The 25,363-nt window shown below is 34.6% G+C and overlaps 1 protein-coding gene across 2 annotated transcripts in view; it reads right to left on the minus strand.

Annotated features, from left to right (window-relative positions):
• LOC106874937 (NAD(P)H-hydrate epimerase) overlaps positions 1-25,363 on the minus strand; it is a 788,445-nt gene that overhangs the window by 651,230 nt on the left and 111,852 nt on the right. For both annotated transcript variants that reach the window (XM_052974456.2, XM_089365820.1), the window contains exon 2: positions 954-1,014. The gene's annotated coding sequence lies outside the window, so the exon portion shown is untranslated. The remainder of the gene's footprint in view (positions 1-953; positions 1,015-25,363) is intronic.

The following is a 25,363-nucleotide window of genomic DNA, read 5'->3' on the forward strand; positions in this document are numbered from 1 at the left end:
AACAATCATTACTACTAACCATTTGTGTTTACCAGTCTGAGATTCTTTATGGTAACACATCAACAACCATTAATACTAGCCAGTTTACAACCATTGATGCTAACCACCCCTCAACCATTGGTACTAACCATTTGTGTTTACCAGTCTGAGATTCTTTATGGTAACACATCAACAACCATTAATACTAACCAGTTTACAACCATTGATGCTAACCACCCCTCAACCATTGGTACTAACCATTTGTGTTTACCAGTCTGAGATTCTTTATGGTAACACATCAACAACCATTAATACTAACCAGTTTACAACCATTGATGCTAACCACCCCTCAACCATTGGTACTAACCATTTGTGTTTACCAGTCTGAGATTCTTTATGGTAACACATCAACAACCATTAATACTAACCAGTTTACAACCATTGATGCTAACCACCCCTCAACCATTGGTACTAACCATTTGTGTTTACCAGTCTGAGATTCTTTATGGTAACACATCAACAATCATTAATACTAACCAGTTTACAACCATTGATGCTAACCACCCCTCAACCATTGGCAATAACCATTGATGTTAACTTGTCTATAACTCTTTATGGTAACAAATTAATAACCATTACTACTAACCACCTTGTAACTATTGGTACTAACCATTGATGTAAACCACTCAACAACCTTTTATGGCAATTAATCAACAACCATTAATATTTACTGATCTGCAACAATATTACAATAACTGGGAGCATTTCATTCATAATTCTAAACTGGAAAACAACATGAAGATGAGCTTCACAAGGACTTTACCAATATAATCAGTGACGCTGAAATTGGTTTTTGAAGAATTATGACTTTGAGACAAAAATGAGATTCATCATTGATTTTTCTTGAACTCTTACAGATGAACCCAAACAAATGACAGACATAAAGTTGATACTAATAGAAATGGTTGACATACCTCAGAAGAATCCGAAATCAAAGTGTGTCACTTGTATTTCAAAGGAGTTCAATGATAATTCCTGTAAACAAAAACGAAATAGAATTTTTCATTATTATTTTTTGATGATATATGTGCATAGAAATATAATACAGCAGAAGACCAGTCACACCCTCATTTATGTACATGGTGAGAAACGGTAAGAAAAGAGTATGAAAATATACATGTAAACACATGGACATACCATATACATGTATGTCATACACATGCGTGCATGCACACACACACACGTATGCACACACGCATGCACACACGCATGCACATGCACACACACAAATATATGCATGTATATATAAATATATATATATATACATACACACACACACATACATATATATAATGTACATACATGTACATATATATGCATATACTCATATATTATTTTTATATATATATATATATATATATTATATATATAATAAATGATATTTATCTCCTGCCAGTATACTTTTTAGTTGAATTTTCTATCACAGAACAGTACATTATATTACACACACACATACACACACACATATATATATATATATATATATATATATATAAAGTGTAGTATATTGCCACTTAAGTGTGGCTGACCCCTAGGGGTGGATGTTACTGTTGCTTTTAGCCCCAGGAGGACATCTCCTCCAGCTGGCTTATCGACACACGACTGTGGGAGGAGATGTCCTCCTGGGGCTAAAAGCAACAGTAACATCCACCCCTAGGGGTCAGCCACACTTAAGTGGCAATATACTACACTTTATCGTGCAGTTACTGTTAATACTTCATTTAGAGAATTAACATATATATATATATATATATATATATATATATATACATACATACAGAGTGTGAGAGATGAGAAAGCGATGCATACAAGCTAATATATGTGTCTATTTACAGGCGTACATATATAGCAAGGAACAAACAAATATGTGATTATTATATGAGTGTGTGCATGTGTATGTGTGTATATAAGCATGCATCCATACACACAGATAGATAGATAGATAGATAGATATACACACTCATATATACAGATAATGGAAATGCATACATAACAGCAAATAGCTAAATATATGAATGTATATGCACACACGCGCACACACACACACATACACACACACATCATAAAAAGTGACAAGTACCTATTAATTTCACCAAGCAGTTCCTTCTCTCTGTATATAGATATAGATATCATCTGAATGACTTTATAGATAAATCTCTTCATACCTCACCATATTCAAGTCTATACTGACAAACACTTTCACAAGGAGAAAATAAGATTTAAGTCACTTTTATTTCCAGACTACTGTCACTTCATAAAAACAACCACCACCTTAACCACAGCTGCAGCAGCAGAAGTGGTAGCAGCAGCAGCAGCAGAAGTGGTAGCAGCAGCAGCAGCACCACCATCACCACAACCGCTATTTTTTCTTTACTTTGGAGCTGATATATTAATGGAAGAACGCCACATATATATCCTACGATTAATAGTATGTGTGGTCCATCTGTCATCAAACCTGACACAAATAGGGCACAAAGGGCTGCTAAACAGCATCAACAACACTTTTCAATGTCATTTTGTTTATAGGTGCAGGTGTGGCTGTGTGGTAAGAAGTTTGCTTCCCAACCACATGGGTCTTTGGGAAAGTGTTTTCTTCTATAGCCTCAGGCTGACCCAAGTCTTGTGAGTGGATTTGGTTGACAGACTCTGAAAGAAGCTTATTGTGTATATATGTATATATATATATATATATATCGCTAACCACTACACACATTTTTTTCTCTCCTTGTTCTTTCTGTGGAAGAGCATAGGCTCGAAACATTAACGACTTTTTCTATTCCCGAGCGTTATACTAATACATCTATTTGTTTTCTACAACGCCTGTCATCGTGTGTTTTTTTTTTGTGAATTCTCCCTATATATATATATATATATATATATATATATATATATATATATATTTTTATTTATTTGTATATATATATATATACATATATATTTATATATATAAATGTATTTATATATATATATGCATATATACATACATATATGTACATACATACATATATATATGTATATATACATGCATATATGGGTACAGGACATCACAAAAATGTAGACAAAATGAGAAACGAGAATATAAAAAACAAAAACATAGAAAACGAACTTTTTTCGAACAACGACAGAAAGAAAGAAACAGAGAAATGAAACAAGCAACATAAAGAACATTCCCTTCATCAGTTGTCCCCTGTTTTATATACTCTGTGTTAAAACAGTCCTTCCCGCAAAGCAAATTCAATAAAATTTGGGATTTTTTGTGGAAGGTGAAAGTGGTAACAAAGATAAGACAGTGAGAACAAAACAAACGGTGAGGGCTGTTAAGCCAAGACGATGTAAAGTAGTGAACGCTGGAAAAATGTACCTGAAGGCATCGAGGAAAATAGAAATGCAAAGATCCTATGGGATTTTATGATTCAGTGCGACCATGAGATAGAGAATAGGAAGCCAAACATAATCTTAATTGAGAAAGAAAACAAACTATGCTGGATCATAGATATAGCATGCCCAGCTGACGACAAGGTATGTGAAAGGAAGAAAGAAAAGTCGAGAGATATGACAGGTTAGCTTGGGAAGTTAAGCAGTTGTGGTCGATGAAAAAGGTAGCAGTAGTACCAATAATTGTTGGAGTCCTGGGGACAGTGAGCAAAAATCTCGAGAAGTACGTGGAACAAATAGGGGCTGCAATAAGGGTGGAGCACTTGCAGAAAACAGCACTGCTTGGAACCACTCAAATACTCCGGATGGTGCTCGAAAAATAAGGGGTGTTACATTAGTTCACGGGTAGTGAACAGCTGACACTGTAGTACATCTCCAGTGTTAGAAGCTGTGCAAAGGTAATAATAATAATAATAATAGGAGAGTATTGTAGTTCGCTTGAAGCATTGTGTATTGTTTGTAAAGAATAAAAAGTTTAGGAAAGTATAACAATGCACTATAGCAGAGATTCCAGCAAATAAGATCTGAAGAAGGAATTCTAATTCCGAAATATCATCGGACTATAGTTTACCAAGTTACAACGGGGATATAGTCCATTTTTTGTTCTATAGTGCATTGTTATACCTTCCTAAACTTTTTATTCTTTACTAATAATAATAATAAGGATAATGAAATTTTTTTTAATGAGTTTTTGGTCTTGGATGTAATGGGTTTGCATATAGATGTTCTTAATCAGAGCTGATCTGTGGTTAAGCAACAACAGCAACAACAACAAAGTTAAAACTGATGTTGAATGGCAGTGAAGTTGTTAATGAATGATTTGAATAAGCAGATAAAGGAAAAACAACAACAACAACAACAACAACTGCAGCAACAGTAAAACAATGAAATATAAAATTTGTGTGTACAAGTTGGTTTTCTCAACTAAACTGATAAAAACTGATTAAATACTATCTCCTTCCATTTACACTGGATGCAGTAAAAGCTTAAATTAATTTTTTTTCTGCAGACTTCAAAATAAGTAAATAAATAAAGAAAGAAAGAAAAAAAGAAGGAAAGGAAAGAAGAAGAAGAAGAAGTGGAAAAGCAGTATCTGGAACATCAATTCTGACACAGAATTTGAATCAATAACTTTGGCAATATCAACGTAGCTTAAAGATAAGACAATAAGCTCAGTGCAACAGTGCTCTAAAGATAAGGCATTCTTGCACAAACAGTATACAATAAGCCTTAACTATCCAAGTCTGCGTCTACAATATAATGTTTCAAATATCTAGGATTTGGTTAAAGTTCAGACAATTAAATTTGACAGAAAGAATCTTTAACGAAGCATTGATTCAGTGAAGGAAAGATAATTATTTTTGTCGAGGTTTGTTTTTCCCCCCTTTTTTTTTTCTTTAATTTATTTCTGTTTTGCTTTCCTTTTTTCTTTTCTCTCTCTCTCTTTTTTTTTTTTGCTTTTATTAGGGGAGTTGAAGTACTTGTGACCTTTTTTTTAGAGTGACTGAGATTGATTGGGAGAAAGTTAGCTTCAGATCAAAAGAACCGGTCAGAACTCTTGCCTCAAAATGGACTCTGCCAGAGGTGTTTAAGTGCCAGGTGTTTTCATATTATGGTAGGCTGATTAACTGATTAAATCATCATCATCATCATCAGAAACATCATCATTATCATCATCATAAACATCACTATCATACAGATAACATTTGTTTTTCCATACTTCATGTGTGTGTGCATGCCTGCATGTGTGTGTGTGCATGTTAAGGATGGTGGTTTTCATTGAAAACACTGAAAAACAAAATCTGTCAAAGGGTAGATGAACACATTAGAGTCAACCATCATCCAACATCTGGGAGAGAGAATCCCTTTTTTGTTTCAACAACCCTTCAGGAGAAGTAAAACTCAAATATAATATATGTGACTTCATTTGCATCCAATGATGTAGACAAGTTCTTTTTATTGTGTATTGCACACTAGAGCTGATTTGTAAATGGGTACTGAAACACTGAGGCTGTGGTTTACAAAGCAGAGGTGGTTTCCAACAACAAAATGACACACACATGGAAATATGTTTGAGCAATTGAGGGCTCATTTAAGATTAGGCTAAATGACCACAGATCCTCTTTTAGGATCTCAGAGTAGCACAAGGTTACAACATTAACTTTTTATATATGGTGATTATGAGGAGCGACACCTAAAAAATTAACTGAAAGTTACAGGAACAACCTTAGTCATACCTCAATGGAAGCAGACGGTGCAAACTTTGCTTAGCTGAGGAGACATTGATCCTAAAACATTTGTGCGACCAAAGCACCTTCCTGAATTCAAAAAGTGAAATTTTTAGCCACTGCCTTCATGTCAGATAATTCATTTTGGAAATCTGATCTTCCCTATTTGTGTACTACAGAACAAGAAAAAAAATATACGAAGACATAGCTAACCTACTTCAGCCACTGCTGAAATTGTATAAGGTCAAGTGATTCTCTTTTTTCTCTCAGAAAGGTTTTTTGTTTGCTTCAATTTTTTCATCACCATACTGACCAAGACTGCGTATTTACCATCATCAGTAAAGAAGCTACCTGCTTCTGATCAACATGTCTGATAAGCTGTCTATATTGCCCAGTGCAATAGTAGATACAAAACCAGCAACTTTCTGGCCAGTTATATGCCATAACCTAGGATATACAACTCAAATACATAAAAGTGAATTAGTTGAATCACATTTATTCATGTTCTTTATCCACTTCTGTATTGTATGCTTCTTCATTCTTGTTCTGTTATGTTTGGTCCAATTACCTGGCAGCTTATTGTTGCTGGCACTACCAGAAGGGAAGTAATATTATTGTAAATTTCGAAATTGTGTATATATAATTTACTTATAAGCTTTCATAAGTTAACAAAGGAAAAAGACACTTGCATATTATGTAATAAAATGGGCAGATTATTTATACATTATAATAAATTTTTTTACTTTCATAACAGCCAATTCATTTTACCAAATGGATCCATATTAAAGAATGTTTCAAGTGTGGAAAGGTAAATTGTGTGATTTTAATTTACTTTTCTACGTTCTGACAGTTTTTTAATATGAAACCATTTGGTAACATGAAATGGCTGTTATGAAACAAAACCTATAATACTGTATAAATAATATATACACAGTCATTTATTCTTTTACAGATTTCAGTTATTGGACAACAACCACACAGAGCCCACCACCACTGCCACCTTCAAAAGCATAGTGAATCATATCATATCAACAAAATTTCATTTATAAAACCTAGTTAATGCTTTATTGATCTCTATTTTTATTGAACCACTAAGTTATGGCACATAAACATCTGAAAACATGAACACAGACATGCAAACTTTTATGCATGTGCAAGTGTCTTCTACTATATTATCAGGCCTTGTGAGTGGATTTGATAGACAGAAGATGAAAGAAGCCCATTGCATGTGTGTGTGTGTGTGTGTGTGTGTGTGTGTGTGTCCGTGTGTGTCTGTGTTTGTGTGTGTCCCTCCATCACCACCTGACAACCAGTGCTGGTGTGTTTGCATCCCCATAACTTAGCGGTCTGGCAAAATAGACTGATAAAATAAGTGCTAGGCTTAAGAAATAAGTACGGGGGGTGGGGTGGCCGAGGTGGTGCTCCAGCATGGCCACAGTCAAACGACTGAAACAAATAAAAGAATAAATACATTGAAGAATTTCCTTTATAATTGTTTGACTCTGCTCCACATGACTTAAATTACATGTGTGTAGTATATATATATATATATATATATATATATATATATATATATATATATATATATATATATATATATACTATTCAAATAATTATTTAAAAACTATTTAGAAATGCTTCAGCTTCAAAGCTGCAGCCATGGTGGATGTTTACTTTTTATCTAGGATAATTATTTATTTATGAAGAGATAAAAAGTATTAAGTTATTGCTTGTAACTCGCATAGTTCAGATCTACCGAACAGAGCAGTTATATTGACTCAGTTAATATATTGTTAGAAAGATGTAATGAATTTTTCTTTAGTGTCCTATTTAGAGGTTGTTTGCTTAACACTGGAAAATTGAGTCCAGCATTGTTTTTGAAGATACTTCTAATTTCTTGAAACGATTAGCTATTCAAGACTCCTCAATAAATGTTTGGTATATGTTGTTAAACACCTTCAACAACATTTATCATCAGATAATGTCTCACAGAATTATTAAATTTTTATACACTCAGAATATAACATAATCTTAGTTCAGATATATTGTTATTATATACCAAGTTTTTTTTTAATGCTATTTAAATATTCTTTTATTCTTTTACTTGTTTCAGTCATTTGACTGCGGCTATGCTGGAGCACCACCTTTTTTAGTCAAGCAAATCGACCCCAGGACTTATTCTTTGTAAGCCTAGTACTTATTCTATCGGTCTCTTTTTGCTGAATCGCTAAGTTACGGGGATGTAAACACACCAGTATCGCATGTCAAGTGATGTTGGGGGGACAAACAGACAAAGACACACACATATATACGACGAGCTTCTTTCAGTTTCCATCTGCCAAATTCACTCACAAGACTTTGGTCAGCCCGAGGCTGTAGTAGAAGACACTTGCCCAAGGTGCCACGCAGTGGGACTGAACCTGGAATCATGTGGTTGGTAAGCAAGCTACTTACCACACAGTCACTCCTGCACCTATATGTTCACTTTTTTTAAAAAACTTCAATTCAATTTTGTATTACATTGTCGTGGCCTGATTGGTACCCATGCTGGTGGCAAGTAAAAAGCACCATTCGAGCGTGATTGTTACCAGTTCCACCTGACTGGCTTCCAAGCCAGTGGCATGTAAAAGGCACTATTTGAGCGTGGTCGATGCCAGTGCCAACTGACTGATCCCATGCCGGTGGCATGTAAAATGCACCATTCCAGTGTGATCGTTGCCAGTGCTGCCTGACAGGCTCCCATACTGGTGGCACATAAAAAGCACCATTCAAGTGTGGTCGATGCCAGTACTGCCTGACTGGCCCTTGTGCCAGTGGCACGTAAAAAGCACCCACTATACTCTTGGAGTGGTTGGCGTTAGGAGGCGCATTCAGCTTTAAAAACTCTGCCAGATCAGATTGGAGCCTGGTGCAGCCTTCTGGCTTGCTAATCTTCAGTCAACCCGTCCAACCCATGCCAGCATGGAAACGATGACAATGATGATATATATGTATATTGGGTCATCCCATAAATAATAGGTAGGCAGGTGCAGCCCACCCCAACCCCATTCTCCTTTGCTATCATGAGGCTTTTTTGGAGCTGGATTTTCTACGGGGAGCATGCCCTTGCTTACCCCCAACATCAGTTTCTAGACATGAGTAGTCGTGAGACCAAGGCCTCTACCATTATTTTAAGAAACGTGGTGGAAAACTAGCTCAGGAAGGCAGGGACACTTCTCCTTGAGACCCCTACCTATATATATATATATATATATATATATATATATATATATATATGTATGTATGTATGTATGTATGTATGTATGTATGTATAAACATACACACACACACATACTGGACTTCCAGGTAGTTTCCATTGATCAAATTTTGTTCAACATGGTACTGATTAACCAGGCCTACATTAAAAGTTACTTACTCAACATACCATGGAATGGTACTGGTCTAAAAACCATGTGACTATGAAGCTTACTTCGAAGCCACATAACCGTATCAGTACCAAAATTGTATCATTGTCCAATACAAAGAAATTTCTTTTTACCAATATGTGACTCCTAAATCCCAAGTGCTCAAACATATCAATACAAATCTCAAAGATAGCAGAATCTGAATAGATTTCTGTTTGCATTTTCTATGTTGTCTATCACAATGACATTTTTTTTTTTTTTGCTTTCTTTTTTTCTAATATGTAACTCTCTTAAATTATGAACCTTACCAATGCAAATATCAAAATTGGGTGGATTTGAGCAAACATCTATTTTACATTTTCCAGTATGTAATTCTCATAAACAGTGTGTGCACAATCAAATCAATGTAAACATACATACATATATATATATATATATATATATATATAAATACATACATACATGTATGTATAAGGAAAAAGTCGGGCTGGTATTGAACACAAAATTGAAAACTTTAAAGCATTCAGTTGGGTGCTAATGGTTCTGTCAATACAGCAGACTTTTACAGACACCCAATATATGTTCTAATGGACAAAGAAATACCAAAGATAATAAAAGAGAAAACTAATATATTCCACAATATTGTTGTTGGATTCTGCATTATAAATAACTGGAGTGTGAAAGGTTAAGTAGATGCTTATAGAACACGAATTAAGAAATCTCACAAATAATTATTTATGTTTATATTGACCTAGGTATTTTTTCCTCTGTGTGTGTGTGTGTACATGTATGTGTGAGGGTTGGGGCATGTTTTGATTGCTTTTGTGTGAGCATCATTGTATCAATGGACATGTATGCGGGCAACGTATATCCAAGTTTAAAAAATAAAAAAAAAAGAGTCTCCAAAATGGAATACAAACATTAAGCTTTAGATAAATAACGAAAGTTTTCTGACAAATTAATAATGATGATGATGTTTATGATGATGATGTTTATGATGATCACGATGATGATGATGATAGCCAGGAAGGAGGAGGGAAGAATATTATGATAGACAGATGTTAGGTAAGTATACACATAAACATATATGTAAACATATATGCATATACATACATATATACATATATATATATATATATATATATATATATATATATATGTGTGTGTGTGTGTATATATATATATGTGTATGTGTGTGTGTGTGTGTGTGTGTATATATATATATATATATATATGAATAATAACAATAAATGGAGCAAAACGCATATAAATAAAGATTCTTTTAATTCCTACTCATGTTTCAAAATATATGTGTGCTTTCCTCCAAAGAAGTAAGAGCTGCTGGAATTCCACATATATTCATCGTCAGGGAACCAACATATAAAAGCAAGACAAATGCGAAATGATGAGGTAACTTACAAGCTATATTACATGGCCATATAGACATACATGCATACATACATACATACATGTGTGTGTGTGTGTGTGTGTGTGTGTAGGTACAATGGCTCAGTGGTTAGGGCAGTTGACTCGCAGACATGGGATCACAATTTTGATTCCCAGACTGAGCATTGTGAGTGTTTATTGAGCAAAAACACCTATAGCTCCACAAGGCTCTGGCAGGGGGTGGTGGGAAACCCTGCTGTACTCTTTCACCACAACTTTCTCACACTCTTCCTGTTTCTGTTGTACCTGTATTTCAAAAGGGCCAGCCTTGTCCCACTCTGTGTCATGCTGAATCTCCCGGAGAAATACATTAAGTGTACAAGTGTCTGTGGAGTGCTCAGCCACTTGCATGTAAATTTCACGAGCAGACTGTTGTGTGGATCAGTTCAACTGGAACTCTTGTTGGCATAACTAACAGAATGCCATACACACACACACACACACACACACACACACACACACATATATATATGGGTTTGTCTTTCCAGTTACACACACATCCAAAGTACTGACTGAATCCTCAACATGCCATCAAAATTATACAGGGTTAGGATCTTTTTTAAAACGGGGGGCCACATTTTTCATTAACGAAACACTTTGAAACTTGGAACACTGGTAGAATGTGTCATATAAAACATCTTTTTCTCTTAGTCTTCTTTAAAAAAAAAGAAATCCATAAATTATTCCATGTTAAAGTTGTCGTATTTCTGTAATTTCAACCAATCACTGACGTCCATTCAGCCGATATACATTAAGTGCCGACTACATAGACAAACGATTCTGAAACAATTAACCCTAACCCTAACTCTAACCCTAGGGTTAGGGTTAGGGTTAAAGCAAATTTAAAATGAAAAAAGCAAATAAAACGAAGGTATGGCGATTAAATACGCTTTACATCGCTTAATCAGCCAAAGGAGTAAATCTAAACAACTGAATACTTGTCAGTGATTGGTTGAAATTATCGAAATAAGACAATTTTTTACATGAAATAAATTCGAATACAAAAATATTTTTCTGTTCTATAACACAAAATAGATAAGTATACGAAGTTTGAAAGTCTTTCGGTACCAAAAACACTACGTAAAACATTAATGAAAAATGTGGCCCCCGTTTTAAAAAAGATCCCAGGGTTATATTCACTGCACGTATTCTAGAGTTGACTATAGACTCCAGATCAAAATGTATGGAAGGTTCCAAGTTAGGTGAAGAATAAATTGTGTTATTGTTGATATATATATATATATATATATATATATATATATATATATATACATACATACATACATATACATAAATAAACCCTAAGTATAACAATACTGTTCATGAACACCAATCACAGATGAAGGTAGTTTAATATTCAGGTCACTGACTTAGGAAAATTTTCCTCAGGGTGATTTAATGCTAATTTACTAATTTGGTATGATGCTGCATGAACAAGGAGTTACGACTTGTTAATGCAGCAAGATAATTAGACAAACTTAATTAAACATGTAGGAATAATTATCTCTACATATTATTACCCTGTCACTTCTTGGAAAACCCAATTACATAACTGATTATTTCCCCACTTCTACAAATCGATCAGGGTGTCTCTCAGATGAGGTCATTTGAACTGCTTAAGGCATAAGAAACATCATTAAAATTTCACTTTCCAACATTGAATTAATCCAGTGCTTTATATCTATGTTAACCTATACATAATTAATAACATTCTCTTCAGTGAAATTAACATAATATAATGAACCTTGGATTGATTACATTAACACAGTAGCATAAATGTTTACACAATTATCATTATATTATTAATGCATGCATAATATAATTTACATAAAGCAATATCTTACATTCTAAAAAAAAAGCTGGTAATCGAGGATGAAGACGATAAGGAAGGTTGTGGTAGGGATTATGATGATGGTGGTGGAGATGATGATGGTAATGATGGTGATGTTGATGACAGCTATAGTGGTTGTGGTGTTGATAGTGTTGGAAGTGTTAGCAGTGAAGAGGATGATGGTGGTTATGTTAATGATAATGCTGGTGATGCAGCTGCAGATGGTTGTTACATAAATTCGTACATGATATTGTTATTTACAATAGTGCAACTATTTATATTGTTGCAACAATTAAATTAAGAAATGAAAATATTTATACAATATTTCATTATTGTATTCGGTTTACAAGATACTTGATGTGAACTCAAGCATTGAAACAGATTTTCTTGTTTCTTGGGAGGGTCATTATGCCAATAATAATCACACATGCTGGTTCTGTTCACTTCGTTTATCATTATTATTATTATTACTACTACTACTCAATTCCTTAACAATTAACAAATTAACTAATCAATTGATTCATTAATTATTTTGTCACTTTGTCAACAAGCTAGGTTTGTCGAAGTCCTTTCATTGTGATTCATGACCTCATCAATGACATGCCCTCTAATTTGCTGAAACCAAGAAAAAAACTTCGATAAACCTAACTGATTCAATGATTAACTGAACCATTAATCTAACAATAAATTAGTTGATTGGTTAATGTCAATGAATTGACTAATAATAAGGGCTTCAAAGTTTTGCACAAGACCAGAAATTATAGAAGAGAGTATGTTGATTATATCAACTGAAGTGCTCAACTAGTTCTTATTCTATCAACTCTGACGCAATGAAGGGAGAAGTCAGCAGAATTTAAAGAACGGGAAGAATTGTTGCTAAGCAATTTGTTCAACATGGTAACAATTTTGCCGACTCACTCAGCCAATTGAGTAATGATAATAAATGAAGTGAAATAAAACCAGTGCATGTAGTTATCATTGATATAATGACCCTCCCAAGATACAACAAAATTTAGAGAATAATGTACAAATTTCTAACTGCAAAAACATCATAACATTTTAAAGATAATCACAGCTGAGCTTCTGAAACTTAATATATCTCAACTCTTGACTAAAAGATTAAATACAAAAAGAACAATATGATCACTGATGCAACTCTGCTGTATCAAAATATTCATAAAAATAATGTATTCTTGTATTATAAAGTCATTCAAAGTTAGAATATATAGAAAAAAATATTGATTTTATTACAATGATGCAAGGCCACACAAATTTGTGAGGAGGAAACAATTGATTACATCAATAAAATATATAGCTTGACAATTATTTATTTTATTGGCTTTGGTAGGAGGAAAAGTGAAAGACATCATCATCATCATCATCGTTTAACGTCCGCTTTCCATGCTAGCATGGGTTGGACGATTTGACTGAGGACTGGTGAAACCGGATGGCAACACCAGGATCCAATATGATTTGGCAGAGTTTCTACAGCTGGATGCCCTTCCTAATGCCAACCACTCAGAGAGTGTAGTGGGTGCTTTTACGTGTCACCCGCACGAAGGCCAGTCAGGCGGTAAAATATGATGAAAAATATACTGTAACGTGAATTTATATGAAAAAAAAAAATTAAATTATCAGTGGCTTTAATCTTTTTGATACCAGCTCACCTAGTTTATTGATATGAACTTTCCATTTTAAAGTGGTCTAAGTGAAAATCTTCCATCATCATTCCATGTTTATTTATGTTCCAAACACTACTTTTATAACTGGTACTTATTTTATTGAACCAGAAAGGGTGGCAGGCAAAATTGACCTCGGTAGAATTCGAACTCAGAACACTACCTTAATGAGGTTAATGATTATTTTACTAATCTTTCACTATTTTCAAAATTAATTGAAACAAAATCAGTGTATTTCAACAGAAATATGGGAACAAGAAGGTTAAGGTAAATTAACAACAGATGGGAAAATAAATGGTAGATTTCAAATTGGAATAAAAGAAAATCAATAATGAAAAGCAAGGAACCTGTACAACAACAACTTGAACCTTTAACTGCCAGATTTAAGAATCAAGAATTCCATGTTCACAATAATTAATCTATGTAACACAATTTTTGTCCTTGAGTAGCAACTGTTATTTATTTACTTACCCCTAGAAAATATGAAAAATGGCTAAGAAATGAAAAATGGCTTAAAATATGAAAAATGGCTAAAACTTGGCTTTTGTTACATTCATTCAAACTCCAAAGAATTCCTCTCATCACATGGCTATGATGTTCCCCCACTACTCCTACTCATGATCATGCTCAAGTGATTATGGTCAAGCAGCTGAAAAGCAAATCTGTGGTATTGAGCAGAATATTCGCTATCACGATATTTCTGCTTCAGCAACTTATAGCTGAATTTGTCTGAAATGTAATGGAAAATTCTCTACCATACAACCATATGGATGTACAAGTGTATGCGTGTGTGTATAAGTGAATATGTTTTTGTATGTGTGTATTTATTTGTGTGTGTGTGTGTAAGTGTGTGTGTGTGTGTGTATGCATGTGTGAAAATGTATGTGTATATTTATATGTGCGTGTATGTATGTATGTGTGAGAGTATGTGTGTATGTGAAGGTGTGTGTGTAGTATGTATGTATGTATGTGTGTACGTGTGTTTGTCTGTGTGTATGTGTGTTTGTCTTTGTGTGTGTGTGTATGTGTGTGTTATTTCTTTACTACCCACAAGGGGCTACACACAGAGGGGACAAACAAAGACAGACAAACGGATTAAGTCGATTATATCAATCCCAGTGCGTAACTGGTACTTATTTAATCGACCCCGAAAGGATGAAAGGCAAAGTCGACCTCGGCGGAATTTGAACTCAGAACGTAGCGGCAGACGAAATACCGCTAAGCATTTTGGGGGGGGGGTTCTTTTTTTCGGGGGGGGGGGGGTGAAGTTATCGGTGTTGGAATAGGGGGTTGATAGTAAAATACGGACTGTAAATGTCGACGGGGGATGGGGGAGTCAATCCAAATGTACAAGTGGAAAATCAAATATTTATATAGAAATGAATGAGCTAAAAAGAGACTGACTAAAGATAGACAGACATGCTCTATTTAAGCATGTTAAAATGTGATTTGACATGAATGAGAGAAAGGTGGGGGTAGAAGCAGGGAAGGGATGGGGAAATTTCAGTGCAATTCATACAAATACATATCTGTATTTCCTTACAATTTTTCCATTCTATTTGACATGTAGTAATCTAATGAGCAAAATGGAACTTATTTGTAAAGGTGTGGCTGTGTGGTAAGAAGCTTGTTTTCCAACCACATGTTCCTGGGTTCAGTCTCACTGTGTGGCACCTTGAGCAAGTGTCTTTTGCTATAGCCTCAGGCTAACCAAAGCCTTGTGAGTGAATCTAGCAGAAGAAAATTGAAAGAAGCCTGCTGTATATCATCATCATCATCATCATCATCATCATTTAACGTCCGCTTTCCATGCTAGCATGGGTTGGACGATTTGACAGAGGACTAGTGAAACCGGATGGCAACACCAGGCTCCAGTCTAATTTGGCAGAGTTTCTACAGCTGGATGAGCTTTCTAACGCCAACCACTCAGAGAATATATATATATATATATATATATATATATATATATATATATATATATATATATGTGTGTGTGTGTGTGTGTGTGTGTGTGTGTGTGTATATGTATATATATATATGTGTGTTTGTATCTGTGTTTGTCCTCCCCACCATCAGTTGACAGCTGATATTGGTGTGTTTACGTCCCTAGAACTTAGTGGTTCAGTCATGCATACCAGCATCCTCTCTCCATGCCACCGATGTTATCCAATGGAAAGGCAAAAGCTTATACAGCTTGGCATCAGTGATGTCACAATTTATTTTTACAGCTGAGTGAACTGGAACAACATAAAATAAAGTGTCTTGCTCAAGGACACAACACACTGCTCAGTCTGGGAATAGAACTCACTACCTCATGATTGTGAGCCCAATGCTTTAACCACTGAGCCATGTGTCATTACTAGACATTATCTAGGGCTACATTATTCAATGTGATTTGATGGAATTTTAGTGCTATGACAAACAGGCCAGATGACCACCTAGAAACACAGCTGTTGGTTTCTTGCAAATATATTATGTCACAAATGGAATTCAATGGTTTTTCACATGTAGCATTTTCAAATAGCTACAGAAATCATTTAGTACATTTGTCACTAAAATTTACATGGAAAGCTGAATTATTCTGCTTTTTGTGAACTTTCCAGTTCTTGGATTACATTCTACTCTTTCATCCACACCCAATACACTTCCATCTCATGCTCTAAATCTGGTTGTAAGCCAATACATGAAAGAGTACATCAAATGTAGAGTCTTGAATATATTTGTTTTAAATTTATGTAAATTGTTTATGTCTTACATGAATTTCAGTCTGGTGCTTTATTTAGCCGATAAAACATATTCGTTACTCTCCGACAAGTCTTTTAGCTTTGCATCAATTAACAAAGATCTAAAACAAATGTGCAATAAAAATTTCTATTAGCGTGTGTAAAACAACAGTCTATGCGATTCCATTACTAATATAAAATACCAGGCTTGTTTCTTTATATGTGAATAAAGAATTTCTACAGAGGTTCCACAATAATTGTTGTATGCTATTTGTCCCCTTACTTACTGTTTAACCCCTGAATATTTATATGGAATGGTTGGTGATGGCAGGAACATCTTTGGTTGATCAGATCTGACCTAGGGCTCCCATTAGTTATTTTTAATCTTTACTAATAATTTACATTTTGCTCATTGACTAAAGGTGGTGCTCCAGCATGGCTGCAGTCAAATGACTGAAACAAATAAAAGAATAAAATAATGAAAGAAAGAACACCAGTGACATGCTTAGTGGCATTTCATCCGTCTTTATATTCTGAGTTCAAATTCCACCGAGGGTGACTTTGCTTTTCATCCTTTTGGGGTCAATAAAATGCACTGGAGTCAATGTAGTTCACTTACCCCCCCCCCCCCGAAATTCCTGGCCTTGTGCCAAAATTTGAAACTATGGTTGCTATTGTTGGCATTGTTGTTATAATAAACATTTTTTTCAGTTTGTGTGTTTATTCCACATCAGTGCAGGATTTGCATTAGTATTGGGGTAATCAAATTGTTGCCCCAATTGACACTTCACTATGCCTAACAATAGAGTTCTGTCACCATTAACTGGATCTCAAAGGCCCCATTTCCTTCCATGAAGGGCCTGATGATAAGAAGTAGAATTTGAGCTCAGAACATGAAAAAATTCAAAGCAGGTAATATGAAGTGCCTAATACTCTAACAATTTCCTTAATCCCTCCACCCTGGGCCATTATTTTATTTATTGCCCTCAAACGAATAAAAAGGAAAAGTTGACCTTGGTGGGATTTGAACCTAGAATACAGGGGGCTAAAACAAATCCTGCAAAACATTTGATTTGATTTGATACTCTAATGGTTCTGTCAATTTATCACTTTTAATAGCTAGCTTATCTATTACAATGAATATTGTACTTTACAGTTATACTTCAACTTTTTCCTTCATTGCCTATTAAGAACTTCAAAAAAAAAATTATTAAAATGGTCTTAATTCAACTTTAATCGATATTTATGATCCACGTGAAATATAGATTTAACGTTGTTAATTTTATAATCAATTATGTCTGTACTTGCCAAAATAATTAAAATAATTAGTCAATAATAAATATTGTTTTTATACTCAATCACCACGTAATTAATTTTAGTCAGCTTTTTAATGCTCTCCACATTAAATGTATTAACATTAATTTAACTATTGCTTTTCATGAGGATGGCGTCTCTGAGTTACTTATACATAGTATGGTTAAGAAAGTTAATTAGCTTCAGTTATCCATTAGACTAATACATTTATCACAACTAATTAAATAAATAACACATAAAGTAAATTACAATAAACAAGCTTAATGTTGTAATTATGCTGTCTCATATATAAGAGAGTTATTGTAAGGTATAGATGACATAGTTAGTCGCACTTTATTACCTAATTAGCTTAATACATTAATGAGTGATTATTATTGCTGGTGGTAACCCAACTCAATTAAGTCACTTTTAAGCATTTTATTCCACACTCTGTAGAATTCTCTCTTACTTCTTCAACTCATATTTTCAAAGCCATCCTACACGTTTTATAGTGTTACTTTTAGCAACTTTGCAATCCAAAGGACTCTCCTTGCAGTCAATTTAGATGCAAAAAATAACAGCCAGTTACCCTTGAAATTAGTCTTATTGTCTTAAAAATAGATTGGACAATGAGTGCAGGTACAGATACATGGTTAAGAAGATTGCTTTACAATAACATGGTCTTGAGTTTCATTCCCTGTGCAGAACCTTGGGCAAGTTGCTTTAACCACAGAGTCATATTGGCTTCAAATTTTGGCAGGAGGCCAGCAATTTCAGTAAAAGTTAAAAGTTGATTACATCAAGCCCAGGGCTCAACTAGTATTTATATTACCAATTCCAAAGGGATGAAAGGCAAAGTCATCCACAACAGAATTTGAAGAAAGAACATGAAGACAGATGAAATGCCACTAAGCATTTTGATTGGCATGGTGACAGTTCTGCCAGCTTGTGACCTTACCCAAAGAGTCACATTGGCCGATACCTTGAGAAAAGAAGTCATTCAACAGAAACTCAGCAGAGAAGCTTGTTATATATCATCATCAGGCACAGGAGTGGCTGTGTGGTAAGTAGCTTGCATAACAACCACATGGTTCTGGGTTCAGTCCCACTGCATGGAACCTTGGGCAAGTGTCTTCTACTATAGCCTCGGGCTGACTAAAGCCTTGTGAGTGGATTTGGTAGACGGAAACTGAAAGAAGCCCGTCGTATATATATATATATATATATATATATATATATATATATATATATATATATATATATGTGTGTGTGTGTGTGTGTGTGTCCCAGCATCGCTTGACAACCGATGCTAGTGTGTTTATGTCCCACGTAACTTAGCGGTTCCACAAAGAGACCGATAGAAAAAGTACCAGGCTTACAAAGAATAAGTCCCGGGGGCGATGCTCCAGCATGACCACAGTCAAAATGACTGAAACAAGTTAAAGAAAGAATAAAAGAATAAAAGAATCATTTTTATAGTGAATTTCTACACCAAAACCTTTTGAGGCAGTGTTTCTCTGGTTGGATGCTCTTCCTGTCTCCAACTCTCCATCGTTTTACACAAGGAAATTTTCATTCCACTGGTGTTCACTGAATTACATGACATTTGTTTACTGCAAAACGTAAATGATGTCACTGTTTTTTTCCCTCAAATATTGTTATATACGAAGATGCAAAATCAATATCTACGCACACATACTGAAACACAGATATGCACATGTACACACACAAACTATAAGTTTCTGCTTACTAATTCCACTTTTATGTCATTGTTTGGCCTAAGGCTACAGTAGAAAACATGTCCAGGAGGGATCAAGCCTGAAAATTTATAGTTGAATAAATAACTTTACATTATCACTATATCTATTCACACAACCATACTTGCATGTGCAAATATATGTATATATATGTATATATATGTATATATATGTGTGTGTGTGTGTGTGTGTATGTATATATACATGTGTGTTTGTGTGTGTGTGTATATATACATGTGTGTTTGTGTGTGTGTGTATATATATATATATATATATATATATATATATAGGCCTAGTTGTGTGGTTAAGATGCTTGCTTCCCAACTATGTGTTCTTGAGATCAATCCCACTGCACAGTACCTTGGGCAAGTATCTTTTACTACGGCCCCAGCCTGACCAAAGAATTTGTGAGTGAATTTGAAAGACAGAAACCGAAAGAAGTCCATTGTGTGCATGCACACACATGCGCGCATGTGTGTGTTTGTGTTTGTTTGTGTGTATCTCTGTGTGTGTGAGTGTGTATGTCTATATGTGTGTGTGTGTGTGTGCATCTGCCCTTATCTTGACATCACATGATGTTTGTAAATGAAAATCAATTCCTCCTCTTCATCACCATCATCATCATCATCATTGCCATCATACAAGTAATGTTGTTTGTTTTAAGCCTTCCATAAGAAACGTCTAACCATGGGGAAAATATTACCCTACATGAGAACAGGGGAGGACTGGTGACAGAAAAGGCATCCAGCTGGAAAAAAATATGACTCAACAAATTTTGTCTGACCTATGCAAGCATGGAAAAGAAAATGTCAACTGATGATGATGGCTATTTTTTGCCCCCACATAAACCCACCCCAATCTGAGGGAAGTACTACTCAAGCTAACCTTCAATAATTCTCTGTAAACATACAAAACATCTTCATTTAGATTTTATATGTTCTTGATACATGATCGTACCACAAGAAGTCAGCATCTATTTGGTCCTTTGACCTGCTCAAAATAACAACCGAATTTCCCTCAAATCATGCTAGTGTCTTAGAAATGACTTATTAGATAATGTGACCTTGGGATCCCTGTATAACAGGAAAAAAATGGTTGAAGTGTTTATAATCATACCTCTGCTCAGTCAGCACTGATCTGGGGCTAAAAAAAAAAAAAACCTACAACAGTCTGAAGTTTCCTATCCTACAATCAACTTGTTGAATCTAGTTCAAATTTTGATTGTTGAAAAGAAGACGTTATAATCTGTTTTATTTTGAAAAATAAAACAGTAAAAGATAAATATACTGATTCTGATTTACATTTTTTAAGAAATAATTTTTTTTTTAAATCAGTTGTAAACTTAGAAAGATATAGAGCAAAAGTTAAAGAAATCAATACACAATCCAAGAGATCAATAATTTCTAAGGAAAATTGAATTTCAAGACAGATTATTTTTGTTTTTGGGTTTTTTTTTTAACATTTCCTTGTAATGATACAGAGAAAAATATTTTCTTTGAAATGTCATTAATTGGAATAGTTTCTTTCTTAAATTGCTAGAGATATAGATTGTTTATGGTAAAATTTCCATATTTAAGAAAAACTTTTATCTTTGATATAATTTAGAACTAAAAGAACACTGTTAAGTTAGTGTAAATGATTTGTCTAGTCTGATGAGGATTTTTGAAAAATATCAAAACAAAAACTATGGTCATAGATATATAAAATGTTTGTAATTTTCTGACACACACAACACACACACACACATCTCATACATACATCCATATTTGAACTTCTATCTTTCAATATCTCAAATGTAAAATCTCTTCCCTGAAGATGGAGGCTCATTTTATCCAATGACAGAATCAATCTACAAACATTATTTTGGACCACTGACCCCCCACCCCCCGAAACAGCTGTTGGATTTGTTACACTTTTCTTCAAGCCCTTTAATTCTTGACATCATTTCTGTTCTGTGTAAGGTGCCGTGGGAGTGGGACTGAACCCAGAACTGCATGGTAGGGAAGCAAACTTCTCAAACACAAATATACAAAACACACACACACACACACACACACACACACACACACACACACACAATGATACATACATACTTATGTTCATACATGCACACAACAGTCTTTTTCAGTAACCACCAACTAAATCCAAAGACAATGCTTTATTTAGCTTGGGGCCATACTAAAAGAGAGTTGTCCAGGGTGTCCCACATTAAGATTGAACCCAAAACTGTGTAGTTGGGGAGTAAACATCACCACAAGTGCACACACACACACACACACACACACACACACACACAGCTGAAACCATATATTGGGTAAAATTTAAATTTATCAAATAATCTTTCAAAGTTTCTCACATTGTCACTCAGTTTTGACAACCAATGTGAGATGACTAGTCAATAACAGAGAAATTCTGAATTGTAAAGAATTAATATAAATGCTACCATAATATTAACTCTGTTCTAAAAAAGAATATGAACAATCTATTTAATATTCCTGTCAGAATTATTCTATAGAAAATCTTATAATAAAATCCAAACAATCACTGTATGAAGGTGTCTTTATGTGTCACATGACCTGCAACAAATAGCAGCCAAATTGCCCTCAAATCATGTCATGTTCATTTTAAATAAATGCCACATCAGACAATGGCAGTCTTTCATATACAAAATGACAGTATAGCCATCGCTGGAATGTCTTACACGAAAGGGCTACTGGTCAAGGTTGACCTTGAGATCAAACAACAAAAATATCTTTATTGTGTATTTAGTATTAAATAAAAGCAGTGAGCTGGTAGAATTGCTGGCGTGGCAGGCAAAATGCTTTGAGGTATTTCATCTGTCTTTGCATTCTGAGTAAAAAATGCTGTCAAGGTCGACTTTGCCATTCATCCTTTCATGGTCGATGAAATAAGTAGCAGTTGAGCACTGGGGTCAATATAATTGGCATTTCCAGCCCCACACCCTGAAATTGCTGGTCTTGTGCCAAAATTTGAAACCATTATAAATTTAGTATTAGGTAACTCAATGAGGTTACCACTGAAAATAATAGAGTTACCAAGCAACCAACAACAGACTTGACTGAGGGAAGTTATGATCTGAGATTGTCATCCTCATTTTCATTTATTTAATGCCCACTTTTCCATGCCCACAATGAGTCAGAGGAGCTATATGCTGAGGCAGATTTTTCTACAGCCAATTGCCCTTCTTGTTACCAGCCCTCGTGTGATATCTAGACATGCATACACACAGACACATTCATATAGCATGATTTGAGGGCAATATTATATATAAGAGACCAAAGTGTACATACGCCACTATATTTTATATATTAAAAATACAAAAATAGGACAAAAGGGCAAAACATCCAGAGAGTTAGGTGATACAAAAAAGGGACAACAAAACATCCAGACAGATGATACAAAGAAAACAAGGACGACTCATTCGTAGTTTTCTGTCCTCAGTTAAGTTCCAGATTATCTTTGCAATTTCAGCTGGTTATACTTGAGATTGCTCCAATCTGGCCAGCCCCAAGGAAAAACTAAGTTTTTTTCCGTCCTTGTTTTTGTATACATTCGCTGCTTTCTTTCAAGGAATCTAATGCTCTTTACTTAGTTTTTACTTGGGGCTGGCCAGATTGGAGCAATCTCGAGTATAACCAACTGAAATTGCTAAGATAATCTGGAACTCAACTGAGGACAGAAAACTCCGAATGACCCGTCCTTGTTTTCTTTGTATCGTCTGTCTGGATGTCTTGTTGTCCCTTTTTTGTATCACCTAACTGTCCGGATGTTTTCCATTTTCGTCCCATTTTTGTATTTTATATATATATATATATATATATATATATATATATATATATATATATATATATATATACATATATACATACATATATACATATATATATATATATATATATATATATGTATGCATGTATGTGTGTGTGATGAGCTGTTAGGAGACGCTACATATTTTTAGCAACACATCTTCAATGCCAATGAAATCCACTTTTCAGCCAATTCCTAAGAAACAAAGCATAAGAAACAATAAAATATTCTGAGATAACACAGGAAATCTTTGAAAAATAAAAACTACCAAAATTCCTAAAACTATTGTTCCTGCTTTTTTTTTTTCCTTTTTTCTTCTTTATTTTTTTGGTTAAGTAGAAATAATCATTAAAAAAATTCTTAAAACTTTCAAATATTTGTTTATTTACCCCCTCAGTGATGCAACCTGATCATACATTTACGAAGAAACTATCATAAGATACAACAATAGCATAAACTCAAGTTGACTAATAACTGCAAGTAAAACGTTCTCTAGAATAAAATTATGGCAGCAGTGCCTGTATCATCATCATCATCATTGTCATCGTTGTCATCCTCATCGTCGTCATCATTGTCACTGTTGTCATCATCATCATCTTCACCATCGCCATCACTACTATCATCTTCATCATCCTCATTATCATCATCATCATCATCATAATCATCGTCAGCATTGTCATCGTCATCATCATCATCACCATCATTATCGTCGTCATCATCATTTTCGTCGTCATCGTCATCATGATTTTCATTATCATCGTCATCACAATCATCGCCATCGTCGTCATCATCATCATCATCATCTTTTAATGCCTGTTTTCCATGCTAGCATGATTCAGACAGTTCAACAAGACCAGGTGAACCACAGAGCTGCACCATGCTCCAATATCTTCTTTGACATGATTTCTACAGCTGGATGTACTTTTTTAATGCCAATCACATTACAGTGTGTATTGGGAGTTACTTTCTTCATAGCACCAACACTAGTGAGGTTGCCAAGCAACTTGCAAGACAGAAAAAGAACAGGAAAAAGCCAACTTGATTAACCCTTATGATACCAAGCTGCTGGAGATCACCCTAGGTTCTATGGCATAAACTTACTGTTTTAAGCAAAGTGGTGAGCTGGCAGAAAAGTTAGCACAGCGAGTGAAATGCTTAGCGGCATTTCGTCTGCCGCTATGTTCTGAGTTCAAATTCTGCCAAGGTCAACTCTCTCTTTCATCCTTTTGGGGCCAATTAAATAAGAACCAGTTATGCACAGGGGTCGATATAATCGACTTATTCCGTTTTTCTGTCCTTGTTTGTCCCCTCTGTGTATAGCCCCTCGTGGGCAGTAAAGAAATAATAAACTTACTGTTTTAAAGTGGTCTAAATCACAAATCTTCCATCAAAATTTTATGCTAATTTGTTCCAGACCCCAGCTTAATAATGAGGAAGTTATTTTACTAAATTCTTCATTTATTTTAAAAATTGATTCAAACAAAGGCAGCATATGTTGATAGAAATATGGTAACAAAAGGATTAAATGGTGTGTGTGAGGAGTGCATGAGAGGGGAGATGCCTATATGCCAGGTGTTGAGAAGCTAAGTTATGACAAAGGGAGAAGCACTGGTGTTTTCCTATAAATAGACATCAATAAAAGTGAATACCAGACAAAAGTTTTGAGGTCGATAAAATATTCCAACTAAAATCTTCAAAAG

The sequence above is a fragment of the Octopus bimaculoides genome, chromosome 18, assembly GCF_046866305.1.
Source record: "Octopus bimaculoides isolate indiv1 chromosome 18, ASM4686630v1, whole genome shotgun sequence".
Taxonomy (NCBI): Eukaryota; Metazoa; Mollusca; class Cephalopoda; order Octopoda; family Octopodidae; genus Octopus; species Octopus bimaculoides.